Genomic DNA, 20,728 nt, shown 5'->3' on the forward strand with positions numbered 1-20,728 from the left:
CACCCAGCATTAACAAAAAAGGCTCCTCATTAGTAGATGTCATACATACCCCTGATGAATGTCATGGAGATAGGTAATATGCCCTGTGAGTCACGTGTGTGTAACCATTTCACAGGAGCAAGTAAAATCACAGTACATGTGTACCAAAGGGCAGGGTAGCATATGGCTAGGCTGCCCTAGGCCCAGGGCCAATAGCATAGTACCTACCTATGACACAATGCACACACACATGTACTCAGTGCAATACCAGCTATGTGACATTGAATGAGTGTGACACTGACTGTGTGCAAGGTCTGTAAAGGTGTGATAGCTTAGCATGAGTTTGTGTCTGTCATGGTAGTTGGTGTCCTTGGTGTGAGGCCAGAGAAAGATGTGTCAATTATTGGGATGCAAACATAGTAGATTGGCATATGTTGTGCCGTAGTTCGCTGTGTACGACTGCGGTGTCCCATCATAGGCAGAAGCAATATATGTATGCTTAGTAAGTGGTACTGCTGTTGAATCCAGCTCACATATGAACTGTTGTACTACCTGATGTTTTAGGCCTAAACACTACAGTATGGTGTATGTTCACATTCTGTGGTAACACTGTAGATTACATACCTCATGCATAGGTATCTGTAAGTAGGGCACACAGTACTATAAGGTACACAGTTAATGCTCATCTGTGTCGTCATACATTTGTGTGTTGTATGTATGTGTAATGTGTGTGTAATGATGCTTGTACCATGGATGCAATCACATGTGTGTTACAGGGTATGTGTGTGTACCTGGCAGCATGTATACTCTGTGACAGCAGTATGCTGGCTTTAGTAACAACTGTGCACGTATGTCAGGTAGGGGTATGGCATCAAAGACTAGGGTGGATTACAGTTGAAACTGTACATGTGTATTGCATTCATTGCATGGGACAACAATATTCTTCATCCATTAGCTTGATACATACCCCAGTGTGAGGTTGTGCATTGTATCCCAACAGTGTGCCGAGTGCTGGTGTATACTAGTTTGTTGTATGGAGTGTGGCAGGCACTGTCAGACAGTTGTGGGCTGAGCACTGATATGTGATATCAAACATGTATATCCCCTGATAGACAGACAGATGCTATATATGGCAGTGAAGTGATATCAGTACATTTGAATATTAAGTGTGCCACATGACTTGCTCACATATTTTTCTTTTCCCTCCTTCCAGGGTGATGGTGCATCAGAGAAACCCACCTTATACAGCAGCAGAGGATCAGGAGATCCACCAGAGCCTGGTGCAGAATTACTGTGTGCTGTTTTCCAGGACCAACCAAAACCAGCATGAGAGGGCTGCACTGTGGCAAGAACTTATCCGTCGGGTAAATGACATAGGCATGCATAACCAGACATATGAGCAGGTATGCCATCACTGCAGTGATTTAATTAGACATGTCCGGCAGTGTGCGTCTGATATCCACAGACAACAGCTTGCCACAGGTGGTGGGGTACCTATCCACCCCCCCTCACCAGTGTGGAGGAGCACCTCCTAAGTGTTGTGGCTCCAGGCCAACAACAAGAACATCCACAAACATGTGTTATCATGGAGGCCGGAGCCACCCAGCATGTTGAAATGGAGTGTGCAGGTAACATGCCATATCTGTAGTTGACTGTTCTCTGTACTGGTAGTCTATGCGTATGTGAGATGTGTACTGTTTGTGTAGCTGTTAACCTGCCCATTCTTCTGCAAGATTGATATTCTGAGCATAATCTGTACACCTGTGAAAGCCACCTGTTGTACTACTGTACTTTATCATACTCACAGTATCAAAGGCACAGTTGTGGCCACTGACAATCACTCTCATGTTTGCAGGTCCCTTTGGAGTGACAGCATGGCAGCCGATGCATGCTGGTGAGGGTGTAATAGCAATACTATTGCTAATGACATGTGCATGTCATGTGGATGTGTAGTGTGTGCACATGTAACACACCTACACATAATGCATGCTGTGCATGTTTGCTGTGAGACTATGCATATCCCATTATTCTCAGTAGCTGCCTTACTCACATGCAATACACAGAGCATGACACACATGTGTGGCAACACAGTACTGGACATTGTATAGGCATACCAGATACACATGTACACAACACACACATGTTTGGCATACACACTACACCTTAGCCTGCTACACATGTCCAATTATGACATCTGATGTATGGCTAGCCTTCAGCATCCCACTTATCTACGCAGCACACATAATATACCTGAGAGGTAGAGGCCTATCATGTCTTTGTACAACAGTCTGGAACAAATAATACATTCATGTTAGGCAATGCTCACTATTGACCACCTTACACACCCATGTAACAAGTGGCTGTGTAATTGTGGATGTAGTCATGTTACTGCACTTCAGGTACAGCATGCTAGCTGCCTGTCTGGCACACATTATTATTGTTGACTGACCACAAGAAGCATGTTGATCATGGCTCACGTTACTACATGACATCCAGTTCCACTGACCACAAAAGTACACGTAGCTGTTATTGCGTAGCACCGTCATGTGTTGTCTCTGTGTGTGTGTGTGTGTGTGTGTGTGTGTGTGTGTGTGTGTGTGTGTGTGTGTGTGTGTGTGTGTGCGCGCAAATCTATGCACCCACAGCTTGTAACACTTGCACAACATTGTTATGTTCTTGTACACATTGTGTCCCAGGGTGGAGACAATCACTGAACAACTACACACAAGCATCAAGTACACGTATACTGTTATTAACAAGGGCTGTCTACACTTGCACTGCATGTTCCCGTGCAATACATAACCTGCATGATGACACGTGTGCAGTGATGTTTTTCTTTGTGAAACGGTCACCCACCCTAAAACAGTATTGTGTATGTGTTGGATTGCAGGTGTGTCTGTGTTTGTATCTGCTGTACTGAGGAGTGTGCCTGTGTGCTTGTGTGCCTGTGTGCTTGTGTGCCTGTGTGCATGTGTGCATGTGTGCATGTGTGCCTGTGTGCATGTGCGCATGTGTGCATGTGTGTATGTGCGCCTGTTTGCATGTGTGCATGTGCACCTGTGTGCATGTGCGCATGTGTGCATGTGTGCCTGTGTGCATGTGTGCATGTGTGCCTGTGTGCATGTGCACCTGTGTGCATGTGTGCATGTGTGCATGTGCGCCTGTGTGCATTTGTGCATGTTTGCATGTGTGCATGTGTGCCTGTGTGCTAATATCATGTACACATTTGTAAACTGTGTTTCCTATCTTCCTCTCACAGGTTCTGATGTTGCTCTGGTGGAGTGCAGCAGGGAACCTGAAGCCACTGCTGGGGATAGTGCTAATGATGATACATGTGTAATGGCACAGGGAGGTGTGACAGGGTCTGTCATTGGTCATCCAATTGACAGTACACAGCAGTCAACCCCATCAATGCGCACAGTCATCCTGCCGATACATCCATTGTCACCAATGTCCTTAGCTGAGGGACAGCATACAGTGGGCATTGACCAGGGTAGTGTGGTATCATTGGCACATGCATCCCCTCACAGCAGCCATGGCCAGATTCCTGACATGGTACCACACAGGCAAATGTCCAGGGGTTCTCGTGGGAGCATCCGTGGTCGTACTGCCCCTGTCAGACGTGCCCACAGAGGTCTATCAACCTCAGCTATGTTCCGGGCTGTAATGCAGGCACAGGCATGTATGGAACGGTACACTAGACAGGGTCTGAGGGAGCTTAGAGTACATCGCACCGCTATGAATGACACTATGCGTGACATTGCGTCTGCCATCCGTAACATCAGCGAGGTCATTGATAGAGGTTGGGGGGGGACATTAGAACTGTTCCACAATTACATGTCCAGGAGCCAGGACAGTGCAGGATGGTTGAGGCGTCAACATGGACGTCTGCCAGCAACATTATCAGCTGCCAGTCATCGCGGATGACAACAAACCCGAAGCCGCTCCCATAGTGCTAGTACCAGCCCCAGCAATGCTGGGTCAGTGCTGTCATTAGACCGTCCTAGAAGATCACGTGCATGTGGCTCTGGACAGTCCCAGCAGGGACATGTGTCCAGTCAACAACCCACTGCTTCTGATGACAGTACCCAGTCTGGCTTAGTACCTGATACTGACCGTAGCACCCCTACCAGGCACAGGTACCGTGTCTGTGGCCAGAGACAGTGACCTGTATAACCTGGCAGGTACAGTCTGTGGCTGTCCACAAACACCTATATATGGCAGCCACATGGTGGAACTGTGTTCATGCATACACCCACACATAATGCTAACACCTAGGGCTAACACATACACACACGCATCGCAGCAATGCTGCCCCATCTTGTACTGTTGTCCCTCACTAACAGACACACATACATACATGTCGATTGGATGTGTCAATGGCAGACTCTGGCAAACCAAGTACACACCCTGTGCATATGATGAAACTGTGCCACCTCCTGCCATCTGTAACATTGATGCTGGAACAGGATAGCATGGTACTGATGCACAGGGTGACTACATAGTACTGTAGTAATATTATCATGTTGTTAACAGTACAGTGTAATGATATTGTTGTGGGTATATTCAAGCATGCATGATGCATTAACTATGTTTGTCATTGCAGTTTTGTATACACCAGTGTTAATTCCCAAAGTGTACTGTCTGCACATGTGCCACATGGCTGTTGTGTGTACCTGTGCCTGCATGTGTTGGGGTGTGGACAGTACATGTGTGATGTTTGCATCACCGATTTGCAGGTGTACATTTGTAAACATGGTCAGCATGGAACATGACACGGTTTGACTGTATGCTGTGGGTGATACGGTTTCCACATGTCAATGGTCTGCATTCTGGTAGTATACACAGCTTACATAGCCTGACATTCAGTGGTCATTACATGGTGTCTCCTCAACTGATACACAGACGTAGGAACCTGGTGTCAGTGATATCCCTGCAGTACTACACTATACCAGTAGCCATTGTTACTGAGCCCCACACATCCCTGGGAACAATACCCTTTGGTATATAGCAGTCTCATGTACATGCCAACACACTATGGATATGTCCATCCATGACTGCAAATACATACAGTGGCCTACAATGCATTCTACACATGACACACCTAACCACCACAAGGGTATCATACGGAAAGATACCTGTTGTCCAAGCCATGGTATATTGCTGTAACGCTACTGTGGCATTATCATCAGCATGTAGTTAACATAGTATTCCAACAGTACCATGTAGGTGGTAGCACCCATCATGTAGAACGGGTAATGGTGTGTACATGTGGACAGATGTTATCTTGTCTATCCTGTGATATTCACATTTCCAAAGGTATTCTGCAGTCCCTCTGTGTATCACCTAAGCAAGAAGGTGTCTGTATGCATATCGGCAACAGTTGCCATACACCTACACTGGATGGCCATCACTCACAGACTTTGCTGTGTTTTAACATGTCTGACATATACTGCAGACATGAACCGTCACCCACATTAATCTATCAAAGCTTTCATGGGTGTGTGTCACATAGTTGGCCTAGGACACAGATCACTAAAGTAGCTTGCATTGTCACCAACATACATGTATGGCCTAAGGTCTGGTAAGCTGCGGCACATGGCGGCAAAGGTAACAACTGTATTCATATGGGGCAGGCTTCACACATAGGAACTATTAAAGGTCACAGGTACATATCTCTATGTGGCAAACACATACCTGATGTGTGCATGGCAATTAATGTTATAATAATATGTTATACAATAATGAAAGCAAAACACACAACACAAACTGTGTGACAAACGCACACATTACATTTGCAGGATTCAAAGCCCTACCTAACTAGGTTATGGCACTTGAGAGAGATGCATCAGGACAGCACGCTATTCACATTACTGGATGATTTCCCTTCTCCTGCTGTATTTATAGGGTGCTGACATCATCAGTGTTTCCAAAGAAGAATGTACATCTTTTAGTGTGTTATCCCAGTCTTCAAAACGGCCATTCCTTTCACAAAGAATTGCAGACATATACACACCCCTGCCCCCCCCCTCACACACACACACACAGCGTTTGCAGGATTCAAACCCCTACCTAACTATGTTACGATACTTGAGACAGATGCATTAGCGCAGCGCGCTATTCACATTACTGGATGATTTCCCTTCTCCTGCTGTATTTATAGGGTGCTGACATCATCAGTCTTTCCAAAGAAGAACGTACATCTTTAACTATCCCTCAGTATGGGGAATAACAATATCTGTGCATTCACAGAAACATAGTTCAGGGTCACATATGCATACTGGCACTGCCAGGTTATGTTCTACTCCATGCTTCGTGACCACAGGACTTGTGACACAGAACACAAGTAGGGGGTGTATCCATATACATCACAGATACACACACCTCTGAGTTGGTCCCACTGCACTAAGCATGACAGGCCATACATATACACCTACCATTGTGCAAAACTGCCTTTTGGTTTGGTGTGTAGTTCAGACCACCCACCCATACCCAGTAACCACACTTGGCTTTCCTGGGAACAGTGTCGTATATGAAGGTCTTTACACACAGCATTATAGTGGTTGACTTCAGGTACACAAATATTGACTGGGGATACTACTCAAGCCGTCAACATCACCCTACAGCCACTACAATTTGTGAATCCATGTGCTTATGGCACAACCAGTCACCACACCCACTAGGGGGAATACATATTGGACCTGATCATCACCAACATGGGGACTCTATGTTCCACACCAGAGGTAGAACTGTCATTGTTAAGATCAGACCATGATCAACTTTCCCTGGACATCCATATCTCGTCCCCACACCCAGCCAAGGAAATCACTGTAAAGAATTTCTCAAAAGCATACTTTGCACTTGTGAAGACTGGGGTGGAATACTTCAGAGGCCCCGTACTGGAGGTTAATACAGACCAATCTTCAGAATTCTTTACAAACGCATTGTATGAGCAGCTGCAGGTATGCATTTATCATGCTATCCCACATAAAACCATGACTCCTCCAAAACAGGAGACCTGTCTGGTTGACCCCAGCCATATATAAGCTGTTCAACAGAAGGAAGAAGCTACTACATAACAGAGCAATATCCCACAGACCCAGATAGATCATAACCTCTCCTTTGCTAATCACATTGACAGAGAGTCATTGCTAAGAACTTTGTATAGCCCTCCTTCTCACATGGGTGTTTGCATGTAGATCATGTGAGGTCATTGTAGCCCTCTACTACTCACTCATCAGGACCATGTTTGACTACAATGCCCCTTTTGGGGTGTACCTTACCCAACACCTACGGCAACTACAGTGAACACAACAGTACCTCCCCAAGAGAATCATGGGCTACACACAGATGTCCTATGCAGCTCAGCTAAAGGATCTCCAGCTCTACTCAGTTGCTTAACGCCTACTCAGAGGTAATCTATGCCTGACGTACACAGCCATTTCAAACCCAGAAGTAATGGACATGCTCCACCTCATAACATCCAAGACCCTTACAGCTACCCACTCCAGGGACGTAAACCTCAGCACAAACATAAATAGGACATGCTGCAGGGACAGATTAATTACTCACAGGCTCCCCTCACTCTGGAATTGAATCCCAATTAAAGTTAGACATAGCCCCTCACCAACCCTCTTCCAGCAAAATACAGCCGCATGGATGGGAAATTGCAAATTCACCCCTGGGATCTCCACTGTGTCCCTGCTTAACAGTGGCACAGCAAAATAGCCTTAAAGGGTGCCTTCTGTGTCCTACTTTACAGAGGCACAGTAGGCTACTCTACTGGGGAGGCAGACGCCAAATACACTCTGCCTAGGCTTATGAATTCCTTAGGGCAGACAGCCTAGTATTCACCTCTGCACCTATGTTTATGTTTGGGATGCACAATATTTGTTGCTGCTACTGTTTGCAGGTCTTTATTGCCGTAGCTTTCACAGTTTCTGTGAACAACTTGTGTATCTGCGTAACATGTTTGATCGTGACAGGGTTCCGGTATATTAATATATGTGTCTGTTGTCATTTAACTGTGTGCACAGGGTGGATTGCTGGATCGTGGGAGGTTCCTGGCTTAACACATACAACTGCCAGATATGTGTGACTGACTGCTATACTCAGACATGGCCTAAGTGTGTGAGCATGCCCAGTTCAGGCTTTCCATGGTTTGTTGCCTGACATGTGTCTCATTTATCTAAGTGTGTGAGCATGCCCAGTGTGACCTTTCCATCTGTTGTAATCTGAAGTCCACTACATTTGTGGTTGTGTGTGAATATGACCAATATTGACATTAATAATGTGTGTGTTGGAAGTCATGTTGTGTTCTTACTGCCAAACTCCTTTGTGTCATAACTCAAGAGGGATTATGCTGTGCTTGCAGGGTTTCCATGGGATAGTTTGCAAAGACTTGGCAACATTCTCTCATACTGGCTGAACACTGCAATACTGTCATGGTGTAGTGGTTCAGTGCTTTCACTATGGTGCACAGTATCATGGGTTTGAGTCTCATCACTGCTGTAAATGCTCATACTGAGCAGACCAGACTAGTTAAGAGCCAGTTGGGCAACTATGAGCATGTTGCATTTTGTTCAGCTATGGCCTACTTAAACCATGCTTGTCCAACATTGCTGTGTATTCACCAACTTGGGTGGACATTGGCAAACATTACTCCACAGTGACCACAGTTGTACTACTTGGTGTGTGTGATTCTGTTCATAGGTTCATACTAGGCTATCTGCTCTTGGGCATTTATAATCCTAGCCATAGTGTGTTTGGCTTTCAACACACATTATAAGTGGAGTTTGCCATTACATTTTTCATGGTTAGTATACTGTGCCTCTGGCTAACAGTGACATAGAAGTGATACCCAGGGTAAACCTATAATCTCCCATCCACTCATCAGGATTCCACTTGAAGAGAGTCAATGAGGGACTCTGGCTAACCTGGAGTGAGAGTTTACTCAAGAGTGGGGGGAGCCTCTGGGTTATGGATCTGTCACTCCAGCATGTCCTATTTATTTCAGTCCTGAGGTTCGGGTCTCTTGAGCGCGTAGCTTGATGGGATTCTGATTTATCAAGGTGCAGCATGTCCATTGATTCCAGGTTGGACATGGCTTTATACATCTGGCACAGATCATCTCTGGGCAGGCAGTATGCCACTGAGTGGAGCTGCAGTTTCTTTAACCGGGCAGTGAATGGCATGTGTTTGAGCCCTTTGGTCCTCCTGGTGAGGTACTTTTGTGGTCTTTCCAGCTGCTGCAGGTGTCTGAAAAGGTACATCCCACAAGGGGCATTGTACTCAATTATGGGCCTGATGAGGGATGAGTTAAGAGGCACAATGACCTCCACTGATGTAGATGTGATTACCTTCATGATTAGGTGGGCTATATGAAATGTTTCTCTGAACACTTTGGTCACATGGTTGTCGAATGTGAGATTGCTATCGACTTGGGTCCCCAGGTCCCTTATCACTTCTTCCATACTTAATGGGTTACTATATATGTAGTAATTTGTGGGCACTTAGTTTTTGCCAAAGGGGAGGACTATACACTGTTTTGTGTTTAGCTTGAGGACATGGCTCTGGCACCAGTTGTCTGTTTCTATGAGACCCTTTTGTAGGATGCTTGTGTCAGCTGGAGGGTCAATTATGGCGCCCAGTTTGCAGTCATCTACAAACCTGTTCACCAACAGTCCTTCTGTGTTGGCCTGTACCTCTGAGAAATATATACCAAACAAGGGAGGTCCCAGGACTGAGCCTTGTGGGATGCCACTTGTAGCTGGTTTGTGGTCTGTCATGGCTCCAGCATTTCAGACCATGTGAGTTCTGTCCTTGAGCCAGTTTGCAACCCATCTAGTGACATAGGGGTTTCTATTAAAGCTGGTGATCTTATTTATGATGACCAAGTGGGGTACTGTATGGAAGGCTTTTGCAAGGTCCAGGTAGGCTGTGTGGACCACCATCCCCTTGTCAATGGCCTTGGTGACTGTTTCAAATGACTCAACCAGGTTTAAGAGGCAGGATCTGCCCTTAACAAAGCCAAAATGGGTAGGATCCAGTGTCTGTGTGTCCCCAATATGTTTATTTCTGAGGTCCATGATGATCCTTTCCATAGCTTTGCAGACCAACCTAGTCAGGCTTCTGGGGTGATTGTTTGCAGTATCCGTTGAGGCACCACCTTTGTGGAGAGTGTCAACTGTTGCTGTACACTGCTCTTTGGCTACATATCGTGTGTTAAGGCTGACATTGAACAGTGGTTTTATGTGTGTGTTCAATTCTTCTTGGGGTTCATGTTGGACACAGCCCAGGACACCGTCTGGTCCCATTGATGCTGTGTGTTTTGCTTTGGAGAGGCTGGCTGTTACCTGAGCATCTGCAATGTCAGGGGGCCAGCACTCTGCTGGGATAGATATTTGCCCTTTTGGTGGGGAGGGGGGGGGAGAAGTTTGCACTGAACCTGTCAGCTTGGATATTGGCAATGTCTGTGGGTTTGTTGTATTGTTTGTCATTTTGGACTAATTCTGAACATATCTGGGGATTCCCACACAGGTTCCTACAATAAGTAAAGAATGCCTTGTGATTATCCTTGGTATCCTGTACAATTTGTATCTCACAGATGGCCTTAGACAATTTTATGTGTGGACATTGTTTTTCAATAATACTGGTCAGAGATGGCCTCCTTTTTGTGATTTGGATCTATCATATAGTAGCTTCCTCCTTGTATTGTATGGTTTGTTTATGGCTGGGGTCCACCAAACAGGATGCCTGCCTTTGGAGGATTGGGTCTTGGTTTTATTTGGGATTGCATGATCCATGCATTCCTGATGGTGTTCATAGAATGCGTTTATAAAGGGTTATAAGGTCCGTGCCATATTTTCCACAGACACAGGGGCTGTGAAGGATTCCACCTCAGTTTTGAGGTGTGTGACATATGCTTTAGTGAACATTTTTCACTGTGGTTTTCTGGCCATGGGTTGGGGTGGGGATGTGAATATCCAGTGAGATTACTATCTGGCGTACCAGTAGTGAGGGATACACTTCTGGTCTTGGGCATAGAGTCCCCATGTTGGTGATGATCAGGTCCAGCATGTTTTCCCCTCTTGTGGGAGTGGTAGCAAGTTGTTCCATAGCATTTTGGTTTATAAATTCTGGGAACCTTTGGCCTAGGGAGTTGGAGCTAGGGTAATGCTCCCAGTGTATGTTTGGGTAGTTGAAGCCGCCCAATATAATGGTGTTTGGGGAGATCTTCATATTTTCATGTGTTCTCCAGTCAGCCAAGTGTGGTTCCTGGGTTTAGGAGGGTGGTCTGTAGCAGGCTATGAACTGGAAGGCGGTTTTACCCACTGTTGGTTACACATGGGTAGTCTCTGATGCTTCATGCTGTGCCACCAACCTGGGGATGTGGGTATCTTTGACAAATATTGATACTCACCCTCCTTTTGTAGTTTGTTCCATGTTTTGCAGCTGTAAAGCATGGTATGAGGTGTACCTGTGAATGCTAGGGTGCTCTTGGGAGCCTTGAACCAGGTTTCTGTTACTGCACAGATATCAACATTCTCCATGCTGAGGAGTGTTTGGAGTGCATGCATCTTGCAGTTTAGACTTCTGGCATTGAGTAGCATTACTTATACTTTCTTATCCCTTGTAATACCTATGGAGGTGGGTTTGTCTTTTGAGCCTTACCTAGAAAAGGTACTATGGGGGTGACAAGAGCCTTTGGCAATATCCAATAGGCCACAGGTGATAGGTGAAATCCATCCCTAGCAAAGCATCATGTCTTGTCGAGCATCTCATCCCAGGCTGATAGGCATTGAATCCCCTTTCACTGACACCAATACTTAAGCCAATTGTTGTAATTGATCATCTTGTCTTCATATTGTGGCCTCATGTTTGGTAAGGGTAGGATGCTACTGAAGGTCATCAAGTTTGCATTTATGACATGGTGGTAAATGCTGTTTAGCACTACCTTACATTGCTTAACACATGGCAATCATGCCTCAGGTGGTGCTGCAGGGCTGCCTATGTAGGATGCACATACTGCACTCCCTATACATGTTTGGAAACAGGTAGTGTCAAGTTAGGCATCCCTTTTACTATATGTGCGAGTCAGAGAGAGGTATCATTTCCAGGGTTCCTACTGAGCCAGTGTATGTGCTATGCGTTGCCTCTTTGCCAAGGCCAAGGCATACCGGGCACGCCTCCTTCTGCCTACTGGGGCAGGCTCAGGTTGTTCCTCCTCCGAGTCACGCTCTGCCTGTGATGGCCTTGGCACTGGTGGGGGGATGTTTGGCCCAGGCCTATGCTGGTCCTGTTGCAGCTGTTTTCGCAGGATCATATTATGTAGCATAGCACCTACCGTGACAATTTGGGTACATGTAGTTGGTGAGTATTGCAAGGCTCCACCAGATGTGTCCAGGCACTGGAACCATGACTTGAGCAACCCAAACACATGCTCGATTACATTTCATGTTTGTGCATGTGCCTCATTATGGCGTTCTTGTTCAGGTGTGTGTGCGTTTCTGATGGGTGTCATCAGCCACGGCTCCAGTGCATAGCCAGCATCCCCCACTAAGTGACCATGTGGGATGTCCCCATTAGCAAATGTCTGGTACAGCTGCGTCAGATGCCAGATATGGGAATCATGGTAGCTTCCAGGTCAGCCAGCACACACATTCATTATTATGCCCTGGGCATCACACACGACCTGGCAGTTGATGGAGGGGAATGTAGGCCCTACCCCGCTCACTGGCTGGTGCTTTGATGCATATATGCGTGCAGTCTATTGCACCCACTACCTCAGGGTATTCTGCTATTTTCTGGAAGAGACGTATATTGCTGGCCAATACCTCACGGGAATTGGGGAAATATACATGATCACCGACATGTGCTGACATGGCATTCAGGAACTGGTGCAATACCCTGGATCCTGATGTCTGTGATATCCCCATCATATCACCAGTTGGTCTCTGAAAGGTGCCTGTTGCTAGTATTCTTAGGCAAACACATACCTTGGTTTCCACTGGGATGGGTTTCCCTCTGTTGGTTCTGTGTGTGAGGCGTGGCCTGCACAGCTCAACAATTTGCTGCAGGAGGTCTCTGTCCACTCTATAGCGCTCCACTATCTCCAGCTCATGTAACCCCTGGTAGGTGACCCTGGGCCTGTACACTCTTCTCCGTCTCCTCACTGTGGGTTGTCCGGCAGCATTTGCATTGTCACCACCCTCAGCATGTTGCATATGTCGTCTTATAACAGCAATGGCAGCCCCTAGCATTTTTTGTCTGAGTGAAGCTTTTTCACTTTTCACTTCTAGTAGCATACTCCAGTGTTTCAGTGTCTCTTGTGAGAAACAAACTGCATTGTTGTTTGCAGAGTTTTAAGTGATGGGCTGGGCTAGGCTAGTGTTCTGCCTGTGTTATTGCCTGATTCAGGTTGTTTTCACCTGCTAGCTCTACTAGTATCACCTGGTAGCTTCCTGCTATTTGTTGTGCTTCCTTTTTCCTTTCTGTTTCCTCAGGGGGAGCGAAGCGCATACAAGCGCAAACACACTCACAGCAGCTCACACACGCGCATACATGCTTAGACGGACTAAAACTTGCTTATTCAGGCTAAAACGCGTGCACACCAGCGCAAACAAGTTTACAGGTCTTCCAACAGCCTTATACATGCTTACTCCGGCTTAAACGCATGCACTCACGCTTCCACGAGTGCACTCTGCCTTACTCAAGTTTACAGGCGCGCGCACGTGCGCATACCCGCTCAGCAAGAAACTTTGGTGTTATCCACAGTATACACCTTACATTTCTTGGCTTTCCCTGGCCTACCTGTTGGCACACCTCTTTCCATGATGTCTAACTGACACCTAATAGATGCCACTGTCCTCCAATGAGCTGCTCTACTTTCATACATACCCCCTTGTGATGTCACCTATCTCCTACTCTGTTCCTCCCCATATCCTACTCCTACACTCCACTGACTGTGCTCATTTGCTATGTAAAAGTGCGATTCACTATCCTAACACTCATTTACATAGGATTGCCTACTAATGCTTGGTTACATGCCTTAGACTGGGCTTCTCTCCTTAGCAACCCCTACTCGGTGGCCATGTTGTCTTCAGCCTGCTATTCCCTTACATTGTAATTTGACAATTTTCATAAATCCCATGGTTGTGGTTTTTATTGCCTTATTTTATGATTTTTATAGCGCACCCCGTTTGCATGGCACTGCGCTACGCTTAAACATCGGAAATCGGCGAAAAAAAATTATTTTTATTTTAATTTTGCATCAGGGAAACTTTCCAGTGGCAGTATATTTGGCCATTGGCATGCTTCCTCAACCATATGCAACCTTTATTTAGAGCTGACAAGGCTCTATTGTGCTATTTGCAGAATGGTACTCAGTTGTCAACTGAGTACATTTCTGCAGCTAACACGTCTCCTACTCGGACAGGTTTCTTCTTCCTGGATCGCAAATTTACCTCATTTGCATGCCTTTCGGCTGCAAGTGAGGTAATTTGCATATCACAGCCCTCTCCGTGTAGGAGACGTGTTAGGAGCTCTCTTACACACCCCTACAGGCTGTTCTTGGATCGCTCGACGGACATGATGGCTGCATGGGGTCTTACTCTACTCGTACCGTGCAAGCCATCGTGAATCTGGCCCATTGTTTTAAATGGTTTGCCCTATCTACGCATTACGTAAATACATTTTATGACAATGTAATGGGTGTTGCCTTCCACATTAATTAGATGTATTTGTGGATTTGTTGAATTTTTAAGTATATAGAATGCTTTTTTAATTTTGTTTATATGGTGATGAAATGTGGATTTGAGCTGACAATATTTTGGGCAGGCTGATGCTGTCTATATTGAGTGCAAGTATGCAATATGATGACGGAAAGGGTCAGGCACTGGTCCACATGAAATGAATGTATACTTAAATTAAGTGCTGTTGCATCCATAATATCACGCATAGAATGATTTTTTACAAAGAATTGACTCTATATATTTTTATAGAATATAGGATTGGATTAGTTGCAACATGTACAAGATGAAGTTAGAATGTTTTGTGATACTGCTTTAAATGATTTGTATCATCTATGCATTACTTGAATACGTTTTGTGACAATGCAATGGGTGTTGCCTTTCATATCAATTAGATGCACCTGTGGATCTGTTAAATTTGTAAGTATATATAAAATGCTTTGTTTTATTTTTGTTTATATGGTCTGAAGAAGCCACCTACTTGGTGGTGAAAGCGCTAACCTCATTAAATACGGTTCGTTTTTACTTAAGAGAGTCTAGAGTCTCTGTATGAAGAAGGATATTGTGGTTCGTTCCACTGTTTGTGTACTTTTTATATATCTATATCACTTTATGTGTAAACATGAGTGTTGTATATACCTTCTCAGATGTATCCCACCGTATTAATCTGATATGTGTATATTTACACATAAGAACATGACTGGTTCAACACCATTTTCACTTACAAGTACTAAACAATTGTAGTTGTCAAAACAGTTGTTCACTACTATTCAGTATGTGTACTGAATAATATATTTGAAAAACAGCAGACATCATCACAGCTCTGATGGTTTAGTGGTTAACTGCTGTGACTATAGTGTACAGGGTCCTGGGTTCAAGACCCGCAACATCTGTTTATTTTATTGCCAGGCAGAACAAGGACTGTTGGATAAAGAGTGGATAAGGCAGTTTTGAGCAGCTTTAAGCCGGTTTTCACAGGTTTGCCCAATGGTAAACAGTGCTAACATACAGTTAAACAAATAGGCATTTACACCTTGTAGGCTTCACTTACCAGTGTGCAAATCTGCTTAGCATTTACATTTAAGTAATGCTTATACCTGCAAAGCATAGCTCAGCCCTGGTAACTAGTGATCACATTCCAGTCTGATAAAATAGCAGGGTAATGACATCTTTAATAAGTATATTTAATCCCATGTACATAACGTGCTTCTATGTGCTGTCATTACAGTAGCAATGAGTGTGAGTATACTGTATGGGACACCTGAGTATACATGGCTAGTACCGGAATCTTTTCTCTTTGTATATGTTTCATACATGGGTAGTATCCCAGATTATATGCAATCACACTTGCATGTATTGCATTCATATGTTACTACTTTTAACAGTGCTTTTCCAAGTAAGAGTAGATTGCAGATTGTAGTACTGGAACTATACACCCCTACAAGCAAAGCTGGACTCTGAGTAATGACTATCGTGTTCTTGGTGTGTGAGCTGTATGTTTTTAAGTATCTCCTATTGGATATTGATCTGATATGTTGATATTAATTGTAAACTACAATGTGTTTAGGACATGTCATTGAGGACTGCTGTCATGTAGTAATGGCATATCTATCAGGGTCAGACATCTATCTGTCAAAAGATTCATCCTAATGCATAACCTGTTGGCTAGCTAATTTCTGTCTGTCCTCTGTACAGATATGCAGATGTCAGATATCCATCTTGGCTGCTTACAGGCAATTTCTGATTGACACTGACATGTCTGCTCAGCTGTGTTATGAATACCACAGCTAGGAAACCCCACCCTGTATGCAACACATGCCATGGATACCTCAACAAGGCTACCACAGTCAACAGAACATGCTTAGGTACATGTCTCCAACCCAGACACTGGCAGTGTTATGCAATATATGTTGCATACATGTCACTTGGAGCACCTCACTGGCCCTCTGCAAGAGAAAAACAGATGATTGGATGTTGAATTTATCTTTCACCCTGAGGATCACTTGAGTGGCATCGGTTGATAGATGGTCTGCTGACAAATGTCAGGTGGCATGTGCCCTACTCTTCTTATCTTTGCATGGACATTAGCCTGGTACACACCTAGGAACACCTGCACCTATGGAACTCAGTACTGACAAATGTGTCAATGTGCATTACTGAGAATAACAGTATCTGTGTGTTTGTAAACTTGTAGTTGAAAATACTCTGTGGGCCTTCTCACCCACTACACCCCCCATTGCTATACTTACAAATGGCTGCTGCTGTAATTCGCATTAAATGGACCTTGTTACACTCTTCACCCTATGGGCTACCTGGAGCTTGCAGTTCCAGCATAACACTGTTCTACAAATGGGTAGATAGGTGTGAGTTACCCTCTGAGTCCTGGCAAATGTGGGTATGTGTGTGTGTGTGTGTGTGTGTGTGTGTGTGTGTGTGTGTGTGTGTGTGTGTGTGTGTGTGTGTGTGTGTGTGTGTGTGTGTGTGTGTGTGTGTGTGTGTGCATATTTGTAGGAGACAGCATTCTGAGGCCACATTATTCAAATACAATAAACCTTGCCATACATTATAATGAATGGTGATGTTGCTGACATTAGGAGAGCCATGACAAACCCTCACCCTATTATCCCTGTGGCATGTGCAATAAATGCATATCCCTGATTAGATAGACAAGAGTTTGTATTGTAGTCCTGGTCAATGTGTGATTGTGGGTATGTCAGAGCATTATCACAGGCTTCAGTGAGTACAATATCCAATGTGGGGTGTGGGTGCTGGGTATACTGTCTTTACACTATGGTACTCCCAGTATATGTCCCAAGGTCCAATGTATGAGGATCACTGTCAACATCAACCATGCAGGTAACTGATTACACTATCCAGCCCAATGATGCATGTGCTGTGTGCAAAAACTCCCTAACAACATGGACTCACTGACAAGGTAGTTAACACTGCTAAACCCAGGTCTGTCAAATGTGCCTATAACTGTATGTGTTTCTCAATGTGTATATGACAGTATGGCATAATATGTACTGTTCATAAACACCCAGTACATCCCCCATTACCATACTGTACAAGGCCTGGCGATGTTCTTCACTTAACAGGAAACTTGGGACACACCTCATCCTAAAATCTCTGTGGTGTGTGCAATTAAGGCCAAACACATTAGTAGCAATAAATACCTAGGTAGGGGTTCTAATTTAAGTATTGCCAAGTAAGTGTGTGTGTATGTGAAGGGATCTACTTCAGTTTGCAGAAAATATATGTCCCAGGAGATCATTTGTCCGAGAACTAACTAGCAAAAGGTAACATTTCAAAGGAATCATCTTGTGGAAATTCATTCCATCAAAACTATAATGAATGTGTAAATGCCCTCTTCCCCACTGTACAGCTGTACAGCGATACTGGAGTTGGTATATATAGTTGGGTGTGGTTGGTGTAGGCATAGCCACCCACATTGGGGTTATTGTTGTGCGTATCCCCCCACTTAGTGTGCTGTTATACTGTACAGTTTATGTTAACAGGTTAAGTACTTGTTAATCACACTATGTGTGGTTCTACACCACCCCACACCCTCCAAAGTGGGAGGCTTTGCCACCCACACTAGCATACCTATGTTTACCAACTGCAGGATTGCATTACATTGGGGAGGAGGACATATACCCTGCTAGTACCATCGTCAATAACATTAAACTGGCAGACTGATTATTTACTGATGTGATGTTTTGGCTATTTGGTCTTGGTGGAATTACATAGGCCAAAATGAGTTCACTGCAAAATGAAGTACATCCATGTGTATAGTATTCTCTGTGTATTGCATCAACACCAAATGCGCGTGTGTGTGCATGTGTGTGTGTGTGTGTGTGTGTGTGTGTGTGTGTGTGTGTGTGTGTGTGTGTGTGAGTGTGTGTGTGTGTGTGTGTGTGTGTGTGTGTGTTATTCACAAACATTTGGTGTGTGCCACCCAGTAAACTTACCATTGTCCACTGTAGAAGAGCTGCTGACATAAACCACAATGCACTCACCTGTATATACCCCTCAGATCTATCAGCCATATGGCACATGCGGTAACTGTTATACAGACCTGTTACTTGTGTTCAGCTGTACCCAGGCTATGACACAGTCAATGTTTCACTACAGTGCAATACCCCTTGTAGAAAACAACAGCAGACCGACATCCTGCTGAAACATAGACACCTACAACACAAACGGAATACATTACGGAGACCACAATCAGTCAGTGTTAATAACAGCTATAGTGCATCATGGCTGGACAGCTACACACCCTGACATGTAAGCATTAAACATTCTAGCTGAAAACATGTTAAACAGCATTACATTGCTAAACCTTAGTACATTCACCCTGTGCATCAAAACCATATTAGCATGTCCCTGCATTGATGGTATGGATGACAGGGATGTGGCACAGGTATCATCATATGCACAGGGTGTGTTATGGGTTTGCCAGAGGCCTAGGGTGAGCCGTTTGGTTGACATCATGTGTGTGTGTGTCAGGGTGTCTTTTATCAATTGGGCTGTGCAGATGTGGTGTGTGTAGGTATGGAGGTGCCCTAGCTGTGTTGGTGATGTGTGTGTATGTATGCACACAGTTCTGCCATGTGGCTGCCCTATACATAAGTTTGTCAGACAGCTGCAGATCGTACATGGCAAGGTGTACAGTTCACCATGTCCAGCCATTGACACGGGAACTGTGCATGCCAGGGGTTCCACGGGCACTACCAGGTAGAAGCCCAGATATGGAACTCTCCCCAGATGATGACAATTGTCTGCTGGATCAGCATCCCTTTTGGGACTGGCAGGACCATGTGCACATGGCCTGCTGCACTGTGGTGTGGACAGCACACCCCCTACAGTGCTGGTGCTGGTACTGCCAGTACAGGAGCGGCTGTGAGTTGTTGCACGTCCACGTAGACCTCCATCTGTTGGTGTTGCTGACCTATGTCCACATGGCTGATGCCCTACTCCCACCACATGCTCTAACACAGACACCACACAATCGAGGATTCCCAACATCTCACCCAACCTTCTATCCAGGACCTCTGCAAAATGACGGTGGACACCTGCAAGTTCACGGATGTTGTAAAGTACAGCAGAATGAGTATCCCTCTGTCTGGTGTAATGTTCCATATGTGCTTGTGCCTCCATGATGGCCCATAACATGCATCTGGTGGCACCTGCTGTGGCACTTCTGCCAGGGGCATGATGGCCAGCAACCCTCCTATGAGCACCCCTGTACATCTGCCTGTGTGGTACCTTGCCAGTCATCTGGCTATGGCTGCTGTGTACAGACACATTTGCCATAGTCCCCACACTGTCTTTGTCCTATGCCACCGCCTGCCAACTGTCCCTCATCTTTGGCCACTGGTGATGGGATACGTATGGGCATTGTGACTGTGTGCGGGGATGGGATGGATAAAAGTGGGATGTCAACCAATGGCACAGCTTCAGCCCCTGACAACCCTGCCTGTGCCTCACCATACCTATCATCATTGTCAGAGTCTGTATGGACACTAACATCAGTCTGTCTGTAGGTGGGACCCTGACCTACCTCGCCACCTGTGAGGGGAAAACAAAAAATGTAATTTAGGACCTGTACGTTATTGCTTACCTCTACACACACTCACACACACACACACACACACACACACACACACACACACACACACACACACTTACAGGTGAGGTGGCACATAGATATTACACAGACCTCTCATTAACCAGCAGTCAACAAGCATGACATATGGCATTCAAAAGCATGCACTGCAGCTATACTCAATCCTTGTTACCAACATTATACATCTCTGTGACGCATGATTTGTGTAGTAGGTGCCCCTTCCCCTGGAACACACTGCACCCATGTACACAGTATTGCTGTGCACCTGTACAGCACCCTGGCATGTACTGTACACCATACCTCACGAGTGTACACACCATTGCTGAATGTGTATATATGTGGCAGTTATGTTTGCTCTGTTGCTCACAGC

This window comes from Protopterus annectens, chromosome 6.part0 (assembly GCF_019279795.1).
Source record: "Protopterus annectens isolate FY-2018-M chromosome 6.part0, PAN1.0, whole genome shotgun sequence".
In the NCBI taxonomy this organism is placed as follows: Eukaryota; Metazoa; Chordata; order Ceratodontiformes; family Protopteridae; genus Protopterus; species Protopterus annectens.